This window comes from Protopterus annectens, chromosome 5.part1 (genome assembly GCF_019279795.1).
Source record: "Protopterus annectens isolate FY-2018-M chromosome 5.part1, PAN1.0, whole genome shotgun sequence".
Lineage (NCBI taxonomy): Eukaryota > Metazoa > Chordata > Ceratodontiformes > Protopteridae > Protopterus > Protopterus annectens.
In genome coordinates this window covers 198,999,683-199,022,432 of record NC_056736.1, presented here as the reverse complement: position 1 = coordinate 199,022,432, position 22,750 = coordinate 198,999,683, and positions in this window count along the sequence as shown.

The window sequence follows — 22,750 nt, the reverse complement described above, 5'->3', positions numbered from 1 at the left end:
AATGGAAGGGTATGCTTGTATACATATATATCAACCTTGATTCATCAAATCCTGATCCAGTGAGAATAAACAACTGATGTTATTTTTGATATTTGCTGTTATTTTATCTGTGTGTCATGGAGCTTATCTCCCCGGGCCTCTACTGAAAATGGACATGTATCCAGTTAGACTAGCCTGGTCAACAAATGTAAAATAAATAAAAATAAAATAAAGCATGGCCTTTCGTGTATGTCATGCTTAGGGACAAGTTCAACAGTCCGCTATTCTTGTGTTCTTCAGTGAGATTCCCTGGATAAGGAGTCAATAAGCAACTTTGTGGTTTGATGTATAGTGGATTCATGATACTGAGGTATCGTTGAATGTGTGTGTGTCTGTGTTAGTATATGGCTTTATAAAAATCCTTATCAGAATCTACTAAAGGTACAGAGTGGGAACTTTTGATTTCATTATATTGGTAGTCCTCTGAGAGAATTAATAGAAAAATAACCATAACCATATTAGTTTATCAAATGTTTATAGCCTATTCAAAAGAATTATTAAAGGATGGAGAGTCAGTGGATATAATTGATCATACCTCATTTTTGCCAAGTATTTTATATCTGTTTGTTGTGTAAGTGAAGTGATCCTTCTTAATATCCGCAGCAGGGCTGCAACTAGGCTGAGCATGAAGTTGGTCCTGCTAGATCAGTGCTTTAACCAGGTAAACTAACTAACTAACTAACTAACTAACTAACTAACTAACTAACTAACTAACTAACTAACTACATGATCCTTGACTAGAATAAATTAGTAATTAGAGAGTAAAACAGAAAGAAAGAAATAATGAATGAATTATTAAATGAGTGCAACACCCTGACATCAGTAAAATGAAATTCAATAAAATTCCTAGCCCCAGAATCATAATAATTTATCTGCCCCTTCTGGACTTTTAACAGGACAGCCTCCTATTGTGGATGGGGGAGAGTGTGACTGAAGGTGATGGGTTATAATATCCAGCTTAAGGATACCAACACATCATTGTTCTTGCTTTTAAACTGGATGCAAAACAACTAATTCAGAATTTGGAGGCTGCTTGTAGTCTATAATAAAGACTGCCTTTAAACATCGAACAGGGGCACAAGCAGATTCATTTTCTGTACTGCATTTTTCTACTTTTTTGTCTGATTTCAAATCAGCATCACCCTTCTGTGTTTTACTCAATTCAGATATGTCCGAAAAAATACTGTTGATTTTGTGGTATGTGTGGCTGTGAAATATGTTTTTATTTTTCAGTTTTAAAATATTTTCCCTAAAAGAAATTGCAATAGAAGAGTTTGGAATGGAAGGGGAATGAGTCAGAGTAGAAAATAATTTAATTTTTTCTAGAAATGCTATGAAACGTGCATTATTTGCTTACAATACATTCAGAAAACATAAATGGCATACTCTTCAGAGTCGTCATGACCTTGTGTAAGATAAAAATGACATAAATATATCAGTTTGTTGAAATAATAAACATTCTACAGGTGAGTTTCTTAAACTTCTAATTAGGAGTAACTATGAAAATTAAAAATGACATCTAAGGGAATGCACACTGAAAAGATGAAACGTGGAAGTATGACAGCCACCCCATCATACACACACACACACACACACACACACACACACACACACACACACACACACACACACACACACACACATCTAACTTATCCTCTCACTAAATCCCATACCATTACCTCCCAGGTAGAAACGCATTTTATATACACTCACACATACAGCCTGTTGCAAATACTTGTTCATACATCCCCTAGCTTTTATCTTACCTTACCACTAAACTGCAAGGCACTAACCTCTTCATTGATGGGTGACTACAGCCTTTTGGTTGTGTTCATTGCAGTGAGCAGCCAGGAGCGTCCATGCTACATTATGCAAATCGCTTGGCTGCATAGTTAGCTCAGTGTTGGCACTTCCAGGGGAGAGCACATGGTTAATTATCATATGCCTTTTCAACAGACTGCCTCATTAACATGCAGGATGACCTCAGAGAGAGCACACCATGGTGCTGCACATCTTTGTGCAAAAGCACTGTTGTACGGCTGTCATGGACTCAAAAAAGTTACTGCAGGGTTGAAACCTTGTGTAATCCCCATTGACATTTTTTATGAATTTTGCCTTATGTCTAGCATATTGGGCATTAATTTCTGTCTGAGACAAAATCACTTGGAAAAAAAACATTATTCTAATAATAGGAGCGGTGTTTCACTATACAGAATTGTCGTACATAGAAAAAAAAATAGACATTCTTTTATTTCTCCGTCTATACATTGTATCTGAAGCAAACTTCCATGAGGAATAAGAAATTACAATGCACTGCCTACTTTTAAGCATTACATGGGCAACAGTTTCAAAAATATGAAGTGCTTGTTTGGGATAAGGGAAACTAAATTACTTGGAAGCTTAATGAATGGAATGCAATATAATTACCTATGAGCCTATATATGTATATCCATATATGTATCTATCTGTCTAGCTAGCTATCATCTGCCCATCTATCTGTCCATGTCTGCATAAACAGATATGTATATTAATGTACATTTACATGTGCACATATATATGAGTGCATACTCTCACACACACAGACACACACACACACACACACACACACACACACACACACACACACACACACACACACACACACACAATCAAAAAGAAATATCTACGTTATTAGAAAGATCAAGGCTTTAGACACATCATACATTTAAACTAATAAATACAATAACATCTGAAGACATCAGAAAGCTCTTATTTTGTAAAACTAACGGTATCTTTAAGAACACATTTCTAATACAACCAGAACTGTGGCTCACAAAATTTGCTGATAACTGAATTGAATTCATCATTTCTTTTAAACAGTATGTAACATTAGTGGTCAATAAATCATTCTATCTGAATGTATTTCATCCATATTTAAAGAAGTTATGATTCTACTGCACTCCACTCTTTGATATGTTTTGTGCAGGCACATCGCATAACTACAATGATCCTTGTGCTTTCTAAGCAAAAAAGGGCACTGGTCTAAACATTCTTACCTGCCAAGACATGCTTGAACCCTTAGCTGTATACTAGGTTTCCTACAGACTCTTATATGATCTATATTTTGCATTATGCTCTGTAAAGAGCTCAACGATTATTGATCTCTTTCATCTCTGCAAGACAAATAGCTTTACTAACACCAGAACTAAGGATTTAAATCAATATCAACCTATAAATAAAACATTCTGGAGGGACACATTTATTACACGTTTACCCCGTCTCTGAAATAAACTACTATTTTTTGCTAGATAGAATGATATCTTTCTATCCTTCAAGACTAACCTAGTCAGTTGGATGGGTATCTGCAAATTTGTTCCTGGCCTAACATTTTGCCCTTACAGAAGTGGGAGGTACATCATGAGAGTGTGTATTGGCAATGTGCAAAGTATCTTATGACTTACTTGCCTTGCAATTTCTATGATCCCGTCAAATCAGTGTTACCTTAATTAACCACTAATCCAGACCTAAAGCATAAAAAACAGTCATAGCAAGCTCTGCACATTAGATAAAAAATACTACATTAAGTCACAGAGAAATCAGATCACCACATGTCCATATATAGAATATAGAAAGTGAACAGATGTATGGGCTATAACCCTGGTATAAACACTAATCAAAAAAGTATGTTACAGAAAAAAAAAAACATTTTAATAAAAATAATAATTAGAAAAAAAAGCTCACCTATGCCCAATAGCCATCCACATTAAATGGTCAGCTTGTCTCTCCAGTCCAGAAAAAAAAATTCACACCCTTTCAGCTTTTTCTGGTTGGCAATATAACAGCTTGTGTTTCACTTCATGTTTTTTTCCCATTAATATTTTTGTATGATTGTTTATTTGGTTGTTTTACATCGACTGAATTTTATTTCTGAGGCCAATTTAAGTGGGTTGTGGTTTTGTTTGTGGCAGCTGTGTGCATTTCATGTGTTCAGTGCTTGGCATTTTTTTGGTATAAATAAGGAGAAGTTTTCTTAACTGAAGATGAGGACTGTGATGATACATGTTTAAGGACTTAGGTAAGTGGTGGTGAATGCTTGATATTTCAGGTGGTGTGTGATAAAAAACATATACACTTTTTTCAAGCAGACTTTTTTTCATAAACTTCTGTGCCCAATGTCTGAATGCAAAAAAGAGACTCATGCACATTACTGCAGCTGTGTTTAATGAACTACTGATTTCTGTTTATCAAATTCTTTATAACATGTTGTTTGTTTTTCTTTTGGCTTTTCCCGGTTAGGGGTCTTCACAGCGGAACTCCGGTCTGCTAATGATTGGCAGTCGATTTTTATGGTGCCGAGGTGTCAGCCTGACACCCAACTAAGGCACGCCCATTCACGCATGTCTGTCGAACGCCACTCAACAGCGGGAAGGACATGCAGACTCCACACAGAAGGTGCTATAGCAGAGAATCGAATGGGAAAGCCTCTTGCTGTGAGGCGACAACGCTACCGCTGTACCACCGCGGCTAAATTTTTTATCACATGTAATAAGGAAGGAAGTGCAAATAAATTCAACCATGAAAAAATATAGTAATAATAATATTCCTTATTACGTTACATGTAATAAGGAATATTATTATTACTATATCTTTCCATGGTTGAATTTATTTGCATTTCCTATTATGATTTCCACATTATTACTTTGTTTCTAGAAGTCCATTATAGAGTAAAGACATTGTCACACTGAACGTTATCACATTTACTCAATAATGTCTTGTACCTTTCACTGTTATTTAGGTATGACTGCTCATTTTCAAAGTTAATAAATGAGACTTTTTATTAATTGTTTATTAGTTTCCACTCTATAAGATAGTGCAGCTGAAGCTTATAGTTCCCTTAGTAGGTACAAACAAACATTCTGTTCCAACAGATGTTTTTTTTTTAAGTGAAGCAGAAAAATGCTACTGATTCTAAGGGACGCTTCCTTTCTTTATTAAAAGTTGTCTTTTGAGTAATACCGTTATGACTAACTGATGTCCATGGCAATACCACGTGCAGAAATGAAGTCATATAATTTTTGAAAGATTTTGATCTCACTAGAAATACAAAATATTCAGCAGAATTCTGGCTTCAGATTATGTGTTGAAACTATGCAAAGGAAGAAGGCAATTACTTCATTTAAGCTCGGTCTTCCAGCACTTCATGTATTTGATAACAGTGGTGTTGCATGCTGAGTACAGATTGAAACTTAATGTTTGTTATATTGAGCCAAGGCAGAAGGAAGGAATGAAAGAGAGAAAGAAAGAAAGGAATCATAAGCAGTGTACTTTTCCTTTTTATCTTCCTTGCATTATTGGGCATGTATTTAATGCAGTTCTAAAATATGATTATAACATTTGTAAAGTTATTTTAATGCAGGCGACTGCAAACATAACTGAAAGACACAGGTTTCTTGTTATAACAGGAATGATCAGCCATTACATGTAATTTATATATTTTTCTGGGGATACGTCTTGAAGATTATAATAATTTGATGTCAAACGCCAAATATTTTAGTAATCTGTTAAAGCAGTTAAAACGATTAGATAAGTAGGACAATATGACTGCAGTTTAGACATGCAGGTGAAACAGTACACAATATAGGAAATGAGTCAAATAAATGTAAAGTTCAGAATAAAATGAAAAACAAGACTGATACTAATTACCTAAAACTGGATTTCCTCATAGAGAAAATGTTCTGCTCTAACAATTAGGAAAATACCTGATAGAAAGAAACAATAAGAACAATATCCCACAGCCATTCACATGGCATAGAGGGATAAAGACCTTATTACAGTCCAGGTGATTCAGTTTGATTAGCAGCTCAGGTGTCTGACAGAGTGGCAGTGTGGAATGAGTGCTACAATGCTTGGTGGTAGTTGGCTCCATGGGTGTCTCTTGTAATGATCACTAGTGGAAGCTGGGAATGTCAGAATAGGAGGTTTCTGCCAAAGGGGGAACTATGGTAGGGAAAAGGCTGAGCTGTTGCAGTGGTGGGGTGATATGCTACATGTCCCCTTTGCCTGCCCTTCCCTCAACATAACGTAATGGAGCAAAGACAGAGAAGCAATAGGGATAAGGCATGGGAAACAAAATTGTAGATGTGAAAGGGTAAGCCCCCCCCCCCTCAGATTTCCTCAAGATTCATGTTGACCCTGGCCTAATGGAGTTAATCTTTGGGGGAGTTAGAAGGTGTCTTGTAGAACCAGTGATGGACGTGGAGCACTAGGTAGGGCACTGCAGGATAATGCAGGGAGAGAAATATCCCCCTTTCCAAAATAAGGATGATATGCTTGTTGTCAGATTTTAATATCCTACACAGCAAATTACACATGATTCTCTATCCACAGCTGAATCAGTACACATAACTACTGTAACTGGTGGTTTATTAACATTACAGATGTGGACTGCAAGCCGGCCTTCCAGATGCTGTGAGGAAGTTTTTTTTTTTCTTGAAATGTCAATATCTTAGGTATAGGGTTGCACAGAGTAATGTATATATATATATATATATATATATATATATATATATATATATATATATATATATATATATATCTGTAGAATAAGTTCTAACAATACTAAGCAATCATGTTGAAGACTATTTTGTTTGATCTGTTCTGCCACATATACACCTGAGTTTTGCCAGAAGGCATTTGTGACAAGTATCCAGGGAGACCTTGAGATATTCACTTTTTTTCTGCAGAGGATTTTTCCTGAAAAATAATGTCTGATGTGACAGTGTGGCTTTCTTACTGAGCCTCCTACCAGTATCCAAATTATCAAAAGGTAGTCTGGTATTTTTATATCCAACCAGACCGACATCCACCTCAACCCAGGTCCCTCTCCCCACATCCATACATCCCTCAGTTCCACCCCCACCCTCCCTCACTACACACATCTCACCATTCCCACCCTTGGGTACAAAATTTGCCCCAATCTAAACATCTAACTTTATTCTCACTAAACATTCAAAGCCTAACAAATAAAACCATTGAGCTACATACTTGGCTAGCTCATTAAACTCCTCACATTCTCTCCTTGTCTGAAACATGGCTCAAACCACATATCACCAACAATGAAATTATCCCTCCTGGCTATAATATCTTTCACTCTGACAGAGTCCCAAAAAAAAGAGGGTAGCATAGCCATCCTCTTCTCCAATACCCTAAACCTCTCACCTATTCCTGACTTCCACCCAGCTGAACTTCTCATCTTAAACTGCTACCTTAATCCTCATAAGAAATTTGCTGTCACCTCCATCTATCTCCCTACTGGAAACAATCTACCCATCCTAGAGAACATTCTGTCCTGGTTTTCTGACACTATACCCTACTAAACCCTTATCTTTGGAGACGTCAACATAGACTGGTCCAAAATTACTACTGACTCTCCTGAAGTTAGTATCAACCTACATGGCTTCCATCAACTGATCTCATCCCCCACTCGCTTCCACAAAAACTCTTCCTCCAGCTCCACAATTGACTGGATTCTCACCAACTCCCCCCACCATTAACACAACCCCACCACTCTACCAGATTCCTTTAGTGGCCATCTCCCTACATCTGACTTAAGATACATCTCCCAATTTCACAAACCCCATCTCTTCAGAGACTACCGCAAACTATCCAACTTTAACATCTCCCAATTCAGCTCTATTCTTTCCAGTATAGACTGGCCTGTCCATAGACAAATCCCTCTCAGTGATGCTGTAAGCATGTTCAACAGCATCTTCCTGAATACTCTAGACTCCCTTGCTCCCTCTAGGAAGGTCAGAATAAAATCATACCATGCCCCATGGCTCTCTAAGGAAACTAGGTCCATTATGCAAGAAAGAGACAGAGTCTGGAAAGCCTGGACCAAAACTAAACAACTATCCCTTCTACTCAAATATAGACAACTTAGGAACCTTGCTAAAAAGCAAACTATAAAAAACAAAATGTCCTACTATAACACTGCCCATCTCAATAGCAAAACCAACCCTCAGAAGTTTTGGTCTACTCTAAACAACATCCTCTCTCCTGGTTGTCCCGCAAACCCCTCCCCTTACCCAAACATATCACCACAGGAAACCACTACCCTCCTCAATAATCACTTCATTGACACCATCCAAAAACTCATACCCTCAAATGCTAGCACTACTGCCATACCTACCCCTCCCAACCCTACAAACCAAACTACATTCTCATTTCACCCTGTTCCTACTTCCTACATCAAATATTTTCTTCTTAAGCTCAAACCCTGCTCTCCTTCTACTGACAATCTACCTCCTACCTTCCTCAAACTTTCCACTGAATCTATTGTCTATCCTATAGCCATACTAATCAATTGATCTATTCAAGAATCCACCATGCCTACCCTGTGGAAATCATTCTTCACTATTCCTCTGCACAAAGGTGGGAACTCCACTGACCCTGGCAACTACTGACGCATTGCCATTCTATCCCTCCCTCTCAAATATACGTGAAAAATGCATTCAGTCCCAGCTTCTTAACCACCTCCTCCAGCATAATCTTCTCACTTCCACTTAGCATGGCTTCCGTCCCAACCAGAGCACAACCACGGCCCTCCTATACTTTATCCATACCATTGCCAAAGCCTTAGACAATAATAAACTCACATCTTGTCTTTTCCTTGACATTTCCAAAGCTTTTGATACAGTCTCTCATACTCTGTTGCTATCTAAACTTGATAAACTTAACCTATTTTCTTCCTCCCTAACTTGGTTCAGCTATCCTGCAGACAACAATCTGTCAAATGGCTCTCATCCTTTTCACCTTTTCTTCCTGTCCTAACTGGAGTATCCCAAGGTTCCATCTTGGGTCTCTTCCTATTCAGTGTCTTCACCAATGATCTCTTTACATCTTGCAATCAATCTTCTCTCATCCAATACACTGACAACTCTACACTCATCTCTATCTCAAATAATATCTCCGAACTCCATACTCTAACTCAACAAGCCTTTCTATCCTCTGAAAAATGGCTGTCTGATAATCTACTTATTCTTAACCCCAAAAAGACCAAACTCCAACTCTTCCACCCCTGATCTCTTACTAACCATAAGTCTACCTTTGCTACCAAGTCTTCTAACAACACAATTATCAAACCCGATACCCACACAAAACTCTTTGGGGTCATCATAGATGATGAACTCAAATTAACCTGCACATACTCCACTGTATAAAAAATATTGACACCAGAAACTGGAGTTGCTTTATCGTAACAAGAAATTTCTAATCCCCAATGCCAGACTCTCAGTAGCACAAGCATTCCTCCTGCCCTCCCTCCTATATGCTGCCCCATTGTGCACTAACATTCAAACCAGAACCCAACAAACATACCACAAAATTGCAAAATTTATCACAGACACTCCATACAAGGCTCATCACTGTATTGCTCTAAACTCTCTGCAGTGGCTCAAGCTCCCCCAACAACTCCAACCATCTCAATTTCAAATGCTGTATTTCAAATCCATTACCAGCCTTCATCCTGCCCATCTCTGTCATCCTTTATCTTTAACTATAAACCATCTCAAACCCTACATACAGCTAACCAGCAGCTTCTTGAAATATACTATTACAAGAAAACTGTGGGCAAACTACTATACAAACGTTCTGTTGTCCTTGTTTGGAACAAACTCCCCTTAGACATGCGTTCCATCACCCACTCATTACACTTTAAAAATGAACTAAAGCATTATCTGCTCAACTCCAAGTCTTGCCCCTGCCAAGATCCAACATAAGCTCCATCTCACCCTCTATAAAGTAATAACTGATTTCTCTCTCATCTCACTCTCACATCTTCATGCAAGATGGCAAGTGCTAAATACTTTAATCAACGAAAAAACATTCTCTAGTGAATTTTTATTTGCTATGTAAATAATAATGTGCATATTGCCTGATGCATGCATTTTACTATGTTCATATTCTTGCTGTGTAATCTTATCTGTTTTGAATTTTTTATCTATTGTCTCTCATATATGTACATACAAAAATCATTTGAATTGTGATATTTCTATAATTGTCTATTAATGGAGCTTTTCTCCTTGGGTCTCCACTGAAAATGGGCCCCAAGCCTAGTTGGACTAACCCGGTTAACAAATGTAAATAAATAAATACATAAATGTAATAACATGAACTATGCAGCTAGACTAAAAGCCCTACCCCTTTACTGTGCCTCCTACCAAATATTAAGGGGTGACCAATGCCTCACCTACAAGGGACTCAAAAATCCAGCCCTGATGGAGCTGTTACACATCTGCAAGTCAAGCAGCATGAGGGTCACCAAATTTAGGGACATAAACTTTGCGACTCAAACAAAACATGCTGGAGAGACAAATATGTGTCTCAAATATTGCCCCTTCTTTGGAACAGGCTTCTTATTCACATTAAGCAGAGCCCTTCCCCGGCCCTAGTCAAATGCAGTTTGAATTAGTGTAAGGGGAATTTGCAAATTCACACTTGGGGTATTGTCTACGTTCCTTATAGACAGGGGCAATCTGTAAAATACTCAATGCACAGGCACAGATCCATGCCATCCTCATGCCTTAGGGGCCATATAGTGCGTAAAATCAGGGTATATTGGCTAGGCTTGTAAGGGCCCTTAAGCCATTAGCCTCTTAATCTCCTATCAACCTTTGAACCTATAAATAGCACCTCATGTCTGCCCTGAAAAGAGGCCACTAGTCTGGTAGGATTAACACAGTCATCAAAAAATACATTAAATTACTTTTATCTTAGAAGACTGCATTATGTACAGATTTTCATCTGACCAATTAGTTAATGAGAAAAAGTTACCACCCACTTAGTTATTCAGTGCAGAAAAACACGTCACTGTTTGGTTGCCAACATGTACTTTCATCTGCTTCAAGGAACTTCAGTGGAATTCATTACCTCTGAAGTATCCCCATATAAGAAACTACTTTGTTAATTAGTAAAAAAACAAGTAATTTCAGTAATAAGCCTCTATTTGCTTGTGTGAGTACTGCACTGATATCTGCAGTACTAGATTTACTACCCTTAATCTATCATCTTGCTTTTGTGAAGCCCCTACTTCAACTAGTAGTTTTTAGGTATCTTTTTTGCCCATAATGAAATTACTGTACACTTAGAAAGCATTCCAAGCAAATGTCTCAACTATTCCTATTTTGGAGGAATATTTCTATTTTCAGGCTTCATTTAGAGTGCTTCTATGTTTAGGTTATGTCCCAATTTTCAGGGTAGAATTACCCCTTCACACAGTTTAATGAATCCTCCTCATCTCATGTGATTTTTAAAACTGTCTAGTATACTTAAAAACATTGCTCAGGATTCAGTAAACTCCCTGTAGGAATAGCGTTATTCCTACATGGAGTCAATGGTGTCCGTGTTTGCATCCCCCTCTCAGCAGCATGCCTTACATATTAATGAAGGTGTGCTACTGAGATGGATCTGTGAACACGGATACTGAATGATTTCAGGGGGTGTGTTACAGTGGCCGCAGATCTGTAACATACCCCCTGCACTGACAAAGTGCCATACACTGAAATAGTGCGGACACTGAAATAGTTTAATAGCAATACAAGTAAATTCTGGGGATGTGTGACAGGTACTGTGACACACCCCCTGCATTGTGAAAATGCTGTATGGCACTTTACATTAGATTACAGTGTCCTCGGACACTGAAATTAAGAAAGGCAAGTGAAATCAATACAGGGGATGTGTGACAGGCACTGTGACACACTCCCTGCATTCCATTCCTTTCACAGATCCTCTTTTCAGTGTCCATGGATACTGAAAGGTTTGTAAGCTCCAATGTGTTTACACCAAGCACGACACACCCCATTTTCATGTCAAATGCCTCTTCTGCCTACATCAGCACATTATAGCCCCTACACGGTAAGGTACCTGCAGACACTGTGGCCCATCTTGCTATTCAGTAAACTTAGCTAGTTTGCATACACCTAATTACCTATACCCTAGTTACAGCACTACACGAGAGCCTATGTCCTTAGCAACCACTTTTGCCTGCCATTGTTATGAGTCTGCATGCTGGGCAGTATAATGTAAAAATTGATTTTACCATTTATATTGCCTTTGTAATATTTTTTTTTTAATTTTTTGCAAGATCAAATGCTTAAGCACGCTGCACTTCGCTTAAACAGCCCATATCTGCTAATAAAAACACTTTTGATTTTCACAAGTTTGCACCACTTTGGCATGCCAATGGCCATTGTTTTGGCCATTGGCATGCCTAATGAACATGATACATGCTTTACTTTAAGTTGTCATGGCCCCGTTTTTATTTTTGTAATCATGTATGTGGTTACTAACCACATACATTTCTGCTGCAGACATGGCTCCTACACGGATGCCTGTCTGCTTGCTGGATCACAAATTCACCTAATTTGCATGGTTTTCACCAGAAAGTGAGATAATTTGCATCATTCCAGTGTATCTGTGCCAGAATAGTGCTGGGAGGCTCGTGCATGCCCCCAGCACTGTTTCCTGGATCACAAAGGCTCTGAACTCCATGTTTGAGCCGTGACACTATGCTTATATGGAGATTAGCTCTGTATGTGCCAACTGACTGATTCTTGGCAAAGTATATATGCTTCTACACGGATGCCTGTCTGCTTGCTGGATCGCAAATTCACCTAATTTGCATGGTTTTCACCAGAAAGTGAGATAATTGGCATTATTCCAGTGTATCTGTGCCAGAATAGTGCTAGGAGGCTCGTGCATGCCCCCAGCACTGTTTCCTGGATAGCAAAGGCTCCGAACTCCATGTTTGAGCCGTGACACTATGCTTATATGGAGATTAGCTCTGTGTAAGCTTTACTGAATCTAGGAGTTTGTTTTTCTGAAGCAAAAATAAATGACCTGATGTGCTACAATTTTGTGATATAAGTCATTAAAGTTTAAAGATTTTGCACTATCTCTTTGATAAAGTGTTTAGATTTTATTATCATTTTTGTCACTCTGTTTCTTAAATGTATTTCTAAGTAGTATCCCACATTCCTACTGTGAATGGGAAGAGTTTTATGCTATTCGATATTTAAATGTTATGCTAATTAGATGTCTGGATTTTTAACTGGATGTTCTTATTCTTCAAAGGCCTTTCTTTCTGTTTTCAGTATCTACAGGTTGAGTAGTATGATTCCAAGTATGTATAGCAATCTGTAAGATAAATTTTAGAAAATGCCGTGCAGGCTGTTTGTAACTTTACAAACAGGACTGACAACTGGTTTAGTTGAGCCTTGCTATAATTCTAGCTGGATGCCTTCTAGGATGCACAGCCACAGCCTCATTTATGGCTTGCATCACTGCAGCCTGTTGCAGTATATTAACATCAGGTTGCATTGTTATATATATATTTGTTTAATGTTCTTCAATGAATTTAGCCATAATCCACAGTATTTGCTTGAATTCCTTTGGGTCTGGAAAGTATGTACCAAACATTTCAGAAATTGAGTCAACATACTGTTTGTCATATTTGAGTTGTGTTGCATGAGCACAATGTGTTTTGGAATCAGACCAACATGTACAGAACCCTGATTTTTCTTACACTGAATACATAACTACTGGGCCTACCTTCAGCGTGTGTTCTGACATCACATATGCACCAGGTGTGCTGAAGTCTTCCTTTGTCATGCTGCACTTTCTGTAAATATCTTCCATGAACTTTATGGAATCCAGCCCAAATATTTTGTTATTTTGTTTAATTTTATTTTTTACAATCACCAACTTGAGAACCTCAGACAAGACAGATTGTCTCACTCCATTCCTGGGATTTCAATGCTCAACCCTACCTCTAAAAGTTGTTGTTCATACAATAAAAGTCACTTTGGCAGGCAGCAAATAATTCTCCTGCAACCCCAACAGCTCCTGGGGTGGCTCTTCATGGCCTCAGCTCCCCCTTTTGTTTATATTTCCCCCTTTTTTCCTTGCATGATAGTTTATAACTACAGCATTCAGTTCATAATGGTGCTTATGGGTCTTGTAACCAAATCAATTTAAAGGTTGTCAGGGCGGTTTTATGTAACACCAGCTAGTAACAGGCTCATTGTTGAATTAGTGTCTGTTAAGCTTATATGCTGCAATGTGGTTCATAGTGTTCACATTTACAGTCTATACGTTTTGAATTTAACAAGAATTGTCATTAATAAATTCACCTGGTCGCTCCTACAACAACAGTATCTCTGGTGTTTGTTGAACATAGTCCAAAGACAAGCAAAGTATTGAGTGTTCTTCCAGTTTTGTATGGTATGCCATGCAATTAACAAACATATGTTGATACTATGAATAACATTTTTTTTAGCATAACTAATAGAATTTGCAACTGAAAATTCTGGAGAGTTGATCTGGATTAGAAAGGCATTGTAGGAGAATTCCAAACATATAGTTTCCAAACAGAAGAGGAATTAGTAGCTTGATATTTTTTAGAATAATTGCTGTGAAATGTCTATAGTGGAAAAAAAATTTTTTTTCATGTAACATTATCATTCCATGTTAGTAACACATTTAGACCATGTCAGAAACAGAAGATAAGAGATAACTATCCTTAGGAGACATGTTTTATTGTATTTTTGAAAGATAATAAATTAGGTCAGTGAGTCCTTCTTCACAGTTTTGTTAAATGGCATATATCTGATTATGTTACTGAAACTAAAGATAATATGCGTATGTGAGTGCGTGTGTGTGTGTGTGTGTGTGTGTGTGTGTGTGTGTGTGTGTGTGTGTGTGTGTGTGTGTGTGAGTCTGTCTGTGTCTGTGTGGGAGCAATAGAAGTCTGGAAAACAAGGAATGAGAGCAAAGGAAAACAATTATGGAAACTATTAGTCATTTAGTCATTAGTTCATGCAAGTGTATTGTTTTTAAATATTAAAACACTAACAATTTAAATGGACTAAAATATAGTAATTCATAAAGCCTGTTTATTTATTTATTTATTTTAATAGCATGAAAGGCATTCTAAATGATTATGATTATGCCTAGGTATTCCTAAATTGTCTTTGCATCATGAGAACGAATAGCAAGGATTGATGAGAACCTTACAAAAATGCCAACAAATGTTCCACAAGGCCATGAATGACAGCCAGTTAAAGAATCTATCTGAGTTTTAATGTTTTATGAGAGTTAATCTCAAACATTGATAAATAGATAACTGGTGTTATCCAAAGTAAAATAAAGTCTCACAGTCAGTATAACATGCCCACAAACTAGCACCAATAGTGTAACTAAATAAACTGCGTTGGAATTAGTAATGCTGGATTGCACGCACACACACACACACACACACACACACACACACACGCACACACACACACACATATATATATATATATATATATATATATATATGTTCTTCATCTTTATGTTATTCAGTGGAGTATATAAATGTATCCATCATGAATGCTGAATTGGGGTGATGTTTGTACTCTGAATATATACATGGACAGCTGTTTGCAGTATAAACATTTCTAAGCAATACATTTGAAGGAACAAAGAACTGGGGGAAAACATGGGATAAAACAATGGAAGACATTCTAATTTATCTAATATAATTTATTATTTTATTGTAACCAAACTTTCATATTCTAGTAATATATCTACAATCCATTGTTAGAAGAATCCAGAGTAGAGGTTATTTGTGCTTAATAACAAAGAGTACTCTATAAACATATTTTAATAAATTCATTGGATAACATCATATTTATTAAATATAAGTTTACATTCTGCTGAGTGTTTTTAATCAACGAGTTGATAACCTAAACTCATAGAATATATGTTAACAATCACAAGGGTTAAAACATCTGCAATTTTGAAAGATAACCAGACAAGAGAAACATGCTAAATAGGAATTTATGAGAAAAGATCACCCAAAAGATGATGAGAAGGCACTATGAGAAATAATAATCATTCTCATTTCTCCTATCCTGGCTGAATTTGTAGTTATAATAGATATCATACCTGGTATTGTTGAACAGCTCTGTTCTGCAGATAAATGCATCTTAGATCTTACAATTCAGCTGGATTAATGGCTATGTAGACAATGCTTGGTAATTAATAAAAACTTTACAGTAAAAGCAGTCTGTTAGTAAGAAGTGTTTCCATTCATTTTGACTAGATATTAAAACTCTTAGGCTACAAAGTCTGCCACTTTTTCAGCATACAAAGTTGTACAACTAAGATAAAACCAATAGTGAAGATATAAATGCATGGGAGGAAAATACCTTTAAAGTTTTAAGGAATGTCATGGCTTGTATGTAACTACAGTTCAAACATGAAGATGTTTGTAGAGATAGGAAGGGTATATTGAGTTATTTTATGTACTTGCATTTATTTCCAAAGATCAAGTCAGAGCATTTCCTGGGACTACAGCAAGACATATGAGATGCTCAGTCCTTACTGTGTGCGAGATAAAATGCTGGACATAAACCCAAGGGGTAGGGGGTTGCCAAAAAAATGTAAGGAATAATGTTTATACCACTGCTTTAATAGTTTGTTTGAAATCAGAAAATAACTTCTTTGTAGGACTGAAACCTTTCACAGAGGTATAACAGGTATAACATGTACAATGTTGTGATTTGCTCAAAGTTATATAACTAGGGGTATCAATTTATGAGTTTCATCTACTTTGGGAATTAGAAATCACAGAACTTCATTTTCTTGAATTTATAGTGGTACACAATATATGAATTCCCAGCCTGGTGAAAATGTATTTATTTATTTATATTTGTTGACCGGGAGTGTCCGACTGGACGTAGGTTCATTTTCAGCGGAGGCCCTGGGAAAATGTCTGAGCTCATGGTATATTTATTTAGTTAGAAATGCTAGTTGACGTGTTATCACTGAAAGTTATATGTAATGATTCTGAGATCTGAAATGCAAGAAAAATATTTTGACATTAAGTATAATAAATTACATTTGTTTGTGACAGAGACTTCAGTATACTTTATAAAATAATATATTACCCACAAAAAGGGAATTTTGAATGGATCCATATTTTTGAATATGCTTACTTATTCAGATGTATTGTACTACAGTTGTACCACTTTGGCAGAGGGATTTAACAAGACCAGTCACTGAGTGACACCAGTTAACTCCCCTGAGATGGACCAGACTGCAGTGAAATCAAGAGTGGACTCAACCTAGGGAGTTTGATTTGGCAAAATGTCTGTGCTAGTTTTATATCATTATCATCAGCCCCTTCTTCCCATTTCCTACATGGGGGGGGGGTATTGTGTTAACTGTCATCATCATCTGCCAGTTTTATATGTATCACCTCAATCCACTAGCACATTCCCTTGAACAGTCTTCAAAGGAAAAGTAGACAGAATCAAGAAAAGGAAGAATCTTAAGAAAATGTTTAATCTAAGTTTCAAAAATGTAATGCCTATCAGGATTATATTGATTTATTAAGGTCCTTTTCATTGTTGTTGTTGTTGCAGCAACTGAGACAGGTAATAATCAAACCATTTGAAGGGTATGCTGTTTGTGGGTTTCTGAGGGGTATAATGGTAGACGTATTTGAAGCACCAGACACAACAATGTAAATCATGAAACTGAGTAGGAATAAGTAAAATCACTAGCAATAACAGTGAACAGTACAGAGTGCTATTCCATATTCAAAGCAATTGTTTTCAAGAATTAAATCCCCCTTCCACCACTCTTCTACTTATATATGAGATTATGCATTTTTTGACTTAAAGTTTTTCTCCTTGCTTCACTAGCATGTCTGTCTGTTATTCCAATGAGGGTAATTACAGTCCACAAGCTTGCAATGGGAACCTTTGCATGGCACTAGTAAACTAAAGTATGCAAGTAAAAGGCTAAGGTGCACAAAATCTATAATAGTCTATATCACCTGTGCATCATAAAAGGAAGCAGATATATAGTAAGAGATTGATGTTGATGAATTTTTTTCATGATCAGGTGAGGAGTGTATATTAATGTAAACATTATACTTTTTTGTGATGGCATGAGTAAAGTAATGCTGTAGAGGATCAGGGTTAGAGTACAAATGTAGGCTAGCTTAATGGTAAGTCTGAAAATGGTATTGGCATAACAGGAGAGGTTTAGATGTGGAAATGATGGCAAATAAATGCTGGTGGGGTGATATAGTACTAAAAAGACTGAACACTAGGACAACAGCAAAGTTTATGAAATGAAAATGCATTTTGGCAGAATCCTATACAAATTTGATATAAAAGATGAGCTAGTCCATGTATAGTCTACATAGAATAGGTTTTGAAAATAAGGAATAATAAGGGGGAATGTGTATGACCAAAATGTGAATTGTATATCTGCTGCCATGATAGGGGACACAGAAGTTTATGATAACTCCAGAGTAAAGTGTGGTATAATATGTTGGAGAGGGAAAGAGTTAATGCAAGGGAATACAAATGAAGAAATTATCAGAGTTAAGGACAGTCAAATCAAATTGGCAGTTAAGCAGAGATGACAAAAAGGTTGTCAGTACTCCATATTCTACTATTCCACAGCACTGTCTCAAGTGCTTGTACCTTTACCATAAGGTAACATCTATCAGGAGAGCAGGATAGTTAGGACAGTGCATATAAGACCATGGAGTGCTCATTACAGGCTTAATCACAGATTGTATCTTGTCTCCAGTTCTGAATGTGTCTTACCATTATACGGAGAGACTAAAAATTATTTTACCCTCTTTCCTTTCGGCAAAATAAGAATAGTGATTATTGAATCCAGAAAAGAGTCTGTTAAAGTAAACAATAGGCCCTAGGACAGATAGTCTAGTACCAATCTATGAACCTATGAACATATGAAATAGCATAAGATTGACTTTTCAGAAAGTAGAACGTCATAAGTTTGAGACCATATGATTGACTTTCTGAAATGTCAAACAAGACAAAGCAACAAAAATCTATATTTTTGCAGGGGGCAGTTCCCCCCACTGCTTCCTCGCCCCAGGCATATTACATATACCAACTCTCAGATCACATTTACAGTGGGGAAAAAGGTACATTTCCAGGTCCCCATTTTACCTCAGTCTCCATTCAAAAGCTTTGACTTTTCAGAAAGTCAATAATATGGTCTCAACCATATGAAGTTCGACTTTCTGAAAAGTCAGTTTTCTGTAGGGGGCCCTGTGAAGACTTGGGGAAAGATGGGCGAAGGCTGCCAGCCTAGTCAAATAGAATTTGATACATAATTCTATCATGTGTGTATATATATATATATATATATATATATATATATATATATATATATATATGTAAAATACAGGCTTACTTGTGTTCTTAAATGAAAGAAAACACTGTAAAATGTAAACTTCAAGATTGCTGCAACATTACCATCTGCTGTAAGGAAAACCAAGCCAAGCATTTCAAATGTTCTTTGAAGTTACCATTATCTAAAAAGTGGTGCCAAAGCGGCTGGCTGAACACATTCTTTCTATTGTCTTAACTTAAGGAATAATTGTTAGATTATACATGTGAAATGTCTTTTATTGTTGTAGTTTCCTGAGCAGGTGTTAGCTTGCTAAATAATGCAGTTTGTTTGGCTGGGAACTCCAGACTAAGTGTCAAAATTATGTAATGTGAATATTGGGAAAACCTAAGTGTCAAACTGGTGTAATTTGGGAGGGCCTTAACAGAGCTGTTTGTTAGTGTTTTTAAAAAATATTGTTCACTGAGAGACTGTAAGCATTTGTCTTGGTCCATCAACCCCAGCACTGCGTATGCTCTTTATGTATGTAAGTAGGATTATAGCACTATGTTTTCTCTTAAGAATAGCTAAAGATTAGAAAGTTAGATTAAGTGTTTTTCTTTGACATCAGACCTGTCCTACTGTATTGTTTTAAGTTTCTGTGTGATCTCTGAACTCTTGATAGCTCAGTGGTGTAGTAGTATTGTCTTATGTTTTTAATTATTTATTATTAAATATTTTAAAAGCTTTACCTGTGGCTGGTTTGTGTAGAGACAAAGTAGGCTCTAGAGTATGTTGCATATTTATAGAGTTCATTGTAATAGGCCACTCTAAAAAAGCCTTAGACTGAATAGTCACATTACCAATTGGATAATAATACTGCACAGTAAGAATTGGACACCCTTTTAAGGGCCCTTGGATAGCTGATAAATATTATCTGGTGGTGGCAGGAATTACTACTGTATAGTCTGGGTAAAGGGGCGCAGCTACATAATCTGTGTCAGCCTTTCCCATGAGTGTCTGTGAAGTTGTGTAAATACTTATCTCAGAGTGTGTGTGGTGTGTCAGCTATCTGGGCAGGGACATGAAGCACTGGTTGGACAGAGATGGTACTGGAGGTTAGCTTGCCAGCTAGGCTGAGACTTGGACCCTATAGCTGTGCCAGTGGGGCGTCTTATTGGGGACCTGGAGAGCAAGGGAGCAACCAGCCCCAGACTGACTGTGATCTCTGTGTGCACTTAAAGGAAATTGTACTTTACTGTGAGTATTTGTTATCCTTTCCTCTTATATGAGATGCCCTCCCTGGTGTTAGTGGCAAAGATTGAGGCTCCTTGAGTGCTGGGCCAGGGCACGGCTGTCACAGGCCCACACGCACACACACACACACACACATATATATATATATATAAAATGCTGAGCAGCATACTAGAATATAGGATGAAGAGAATGTATCATATTGGCTAACATGCTGTTCATAAAAGGGATATAGCAAAATATATTATGTAGGCTTTCAAATCAATTAATTGTACTATAAAGATGGTGTGATAGTTGTTATAGCAACAAGAAATGACAGATATTTTATTATACAACAAATTAGTATGATTTTTTTTTAATGGATGATAGGGGATCACAAATGAAAAAAAAATGTGTGGGACATGACGGAAAAAAGATAGGTGTATTATGGGGATCATATATACTTTGCCACAAATCAGTCAGTTGGCACATATACAGCAACTCATGCAGTAGTGTTACAGCAAGAAGTAAACCGAAGCTTTAACAGCAAATTTTGTTAGCTGGAATTTAGTATAACTTTACAAACTATCCTGCCTGCACCTAAGAGGAGATGTCGACATGACCAGGATCGAGACTGTTATTGGGTGGAGATCCGGGAGGTCATGACTAATATGTTCCAGACATAGATAAGGGACATGATGGTGTCCTTCCTTGAGGATATGGCACAAGCTATGCAAGATTCATTCAGGGCCATAGCTCATTAAATCATTCAGGAGTCTAAAGCCCATTAGTCTGGTACCTCTGGTCCATAAATGTTGTCTGTGTGTTCCACTTTTGTTATGCTGCCAACATGGTAATTGTCATTTCTTCAATTGGACTGTATCTGCATTCTTGTGCATGCATGCCATGTATCTGTCATGCTTATTTATTATTGTCACGTGACATTTACTTCAGTTTCATTGTGTGCATGGCACACATTAACATATTACACTTTCCACACACATTCTACTGTCCTTGCATTGTGGCAGTTAACCTGCAGATAGTGCTACAAAAGGTAGCCTGTAAACATGTGTGTTACTGGAGTGACTAACAGACAACATATGTTGTCTGCACTCTGTCACTAACTGTGTGATATGCCTTGGATGTCTGTTTTACCATGTCAGGTATATGCAACATGCAGACATGTCATTCCACATGTTTTTTTGATGACAGTTGTCATGATGTCCCACTGTCATGATATGTTGTTTTGTGTCATGGGTTGGCAATATTGATGCCATGTGGGATTCTGTCTGTGTGCAGTCCTCCTTTTCTGACTGCATCAAACAGCAATGTAACATTATGCCATGTTTGTTGCATGTCGCATTTCTACACCCATTACAAATTGATATTGGTGTACATCTTCCATAAATAGTTGTACACATTAAATTAATGTATATGTGTGTGCACTTAGTTGGATACATAGTGACACATAAATGTACCTTTGACATGCAAACTTTCGCTGATATACTGCTGATGTGCTGTAATGATGCTCACAGAAGTGTCCCCTGCTCCAAAAAGAGCAGGGTGGTTGACATACACCAGCATTTCTTTATTTGACATTTGCATGACACTATATGTATACATGTTTGTAATTTTTAACTTGCTTACCTATGTATGTTGATGTGACATGATTGCACATTATTGTTTATGTGTGTTTTATACATGTTCAGTTCTGGTTCTGTCCTTTGGTGGAGTTATCTATCCTTATTAGACCTGCATTTTCTCATTTGTGATGTTGCTTAGCTTGCACTGCACTGCTAACAGACTAATTGCATATGTGTATATCTCTCCAATGTATGCTGTGATCCTACTTTATTACCCTGTAACACACATCTACCATTGGTCATACACATCCAGGGATGACTGCCACACAGTTTGTGACATGTTGTAATGTGATAGTGCATAAGTAGATGTGTTTTTCTGCATTTCACCATGGCTGGAACGCATCCCTACCCTGTTTGTCAACTTTCCATTGCCAGTATCATGCAGTGTATTTTCTGTATAACTTACCTGTCCTTACTGTTTTTTTTTCTAGCCTTTGTCTGTTTCGTGTTGTGCTATTTCCTTTGTGGGAATACCTGCTGTGATTACCTTCTCCTCCTCTTTCCATATGTTTTTCTTTCCTTCTATTCTTAAAAAAAAAAATGCCCATGCTCCTCTGACTTTCCCTCAGATTTTTCTCTTCCAACATCCTTCTTGTGTGGCCCTCTTCTTCACCCATATTCCACACCTTCTTTCTATCTCCCACTTTCCTTTG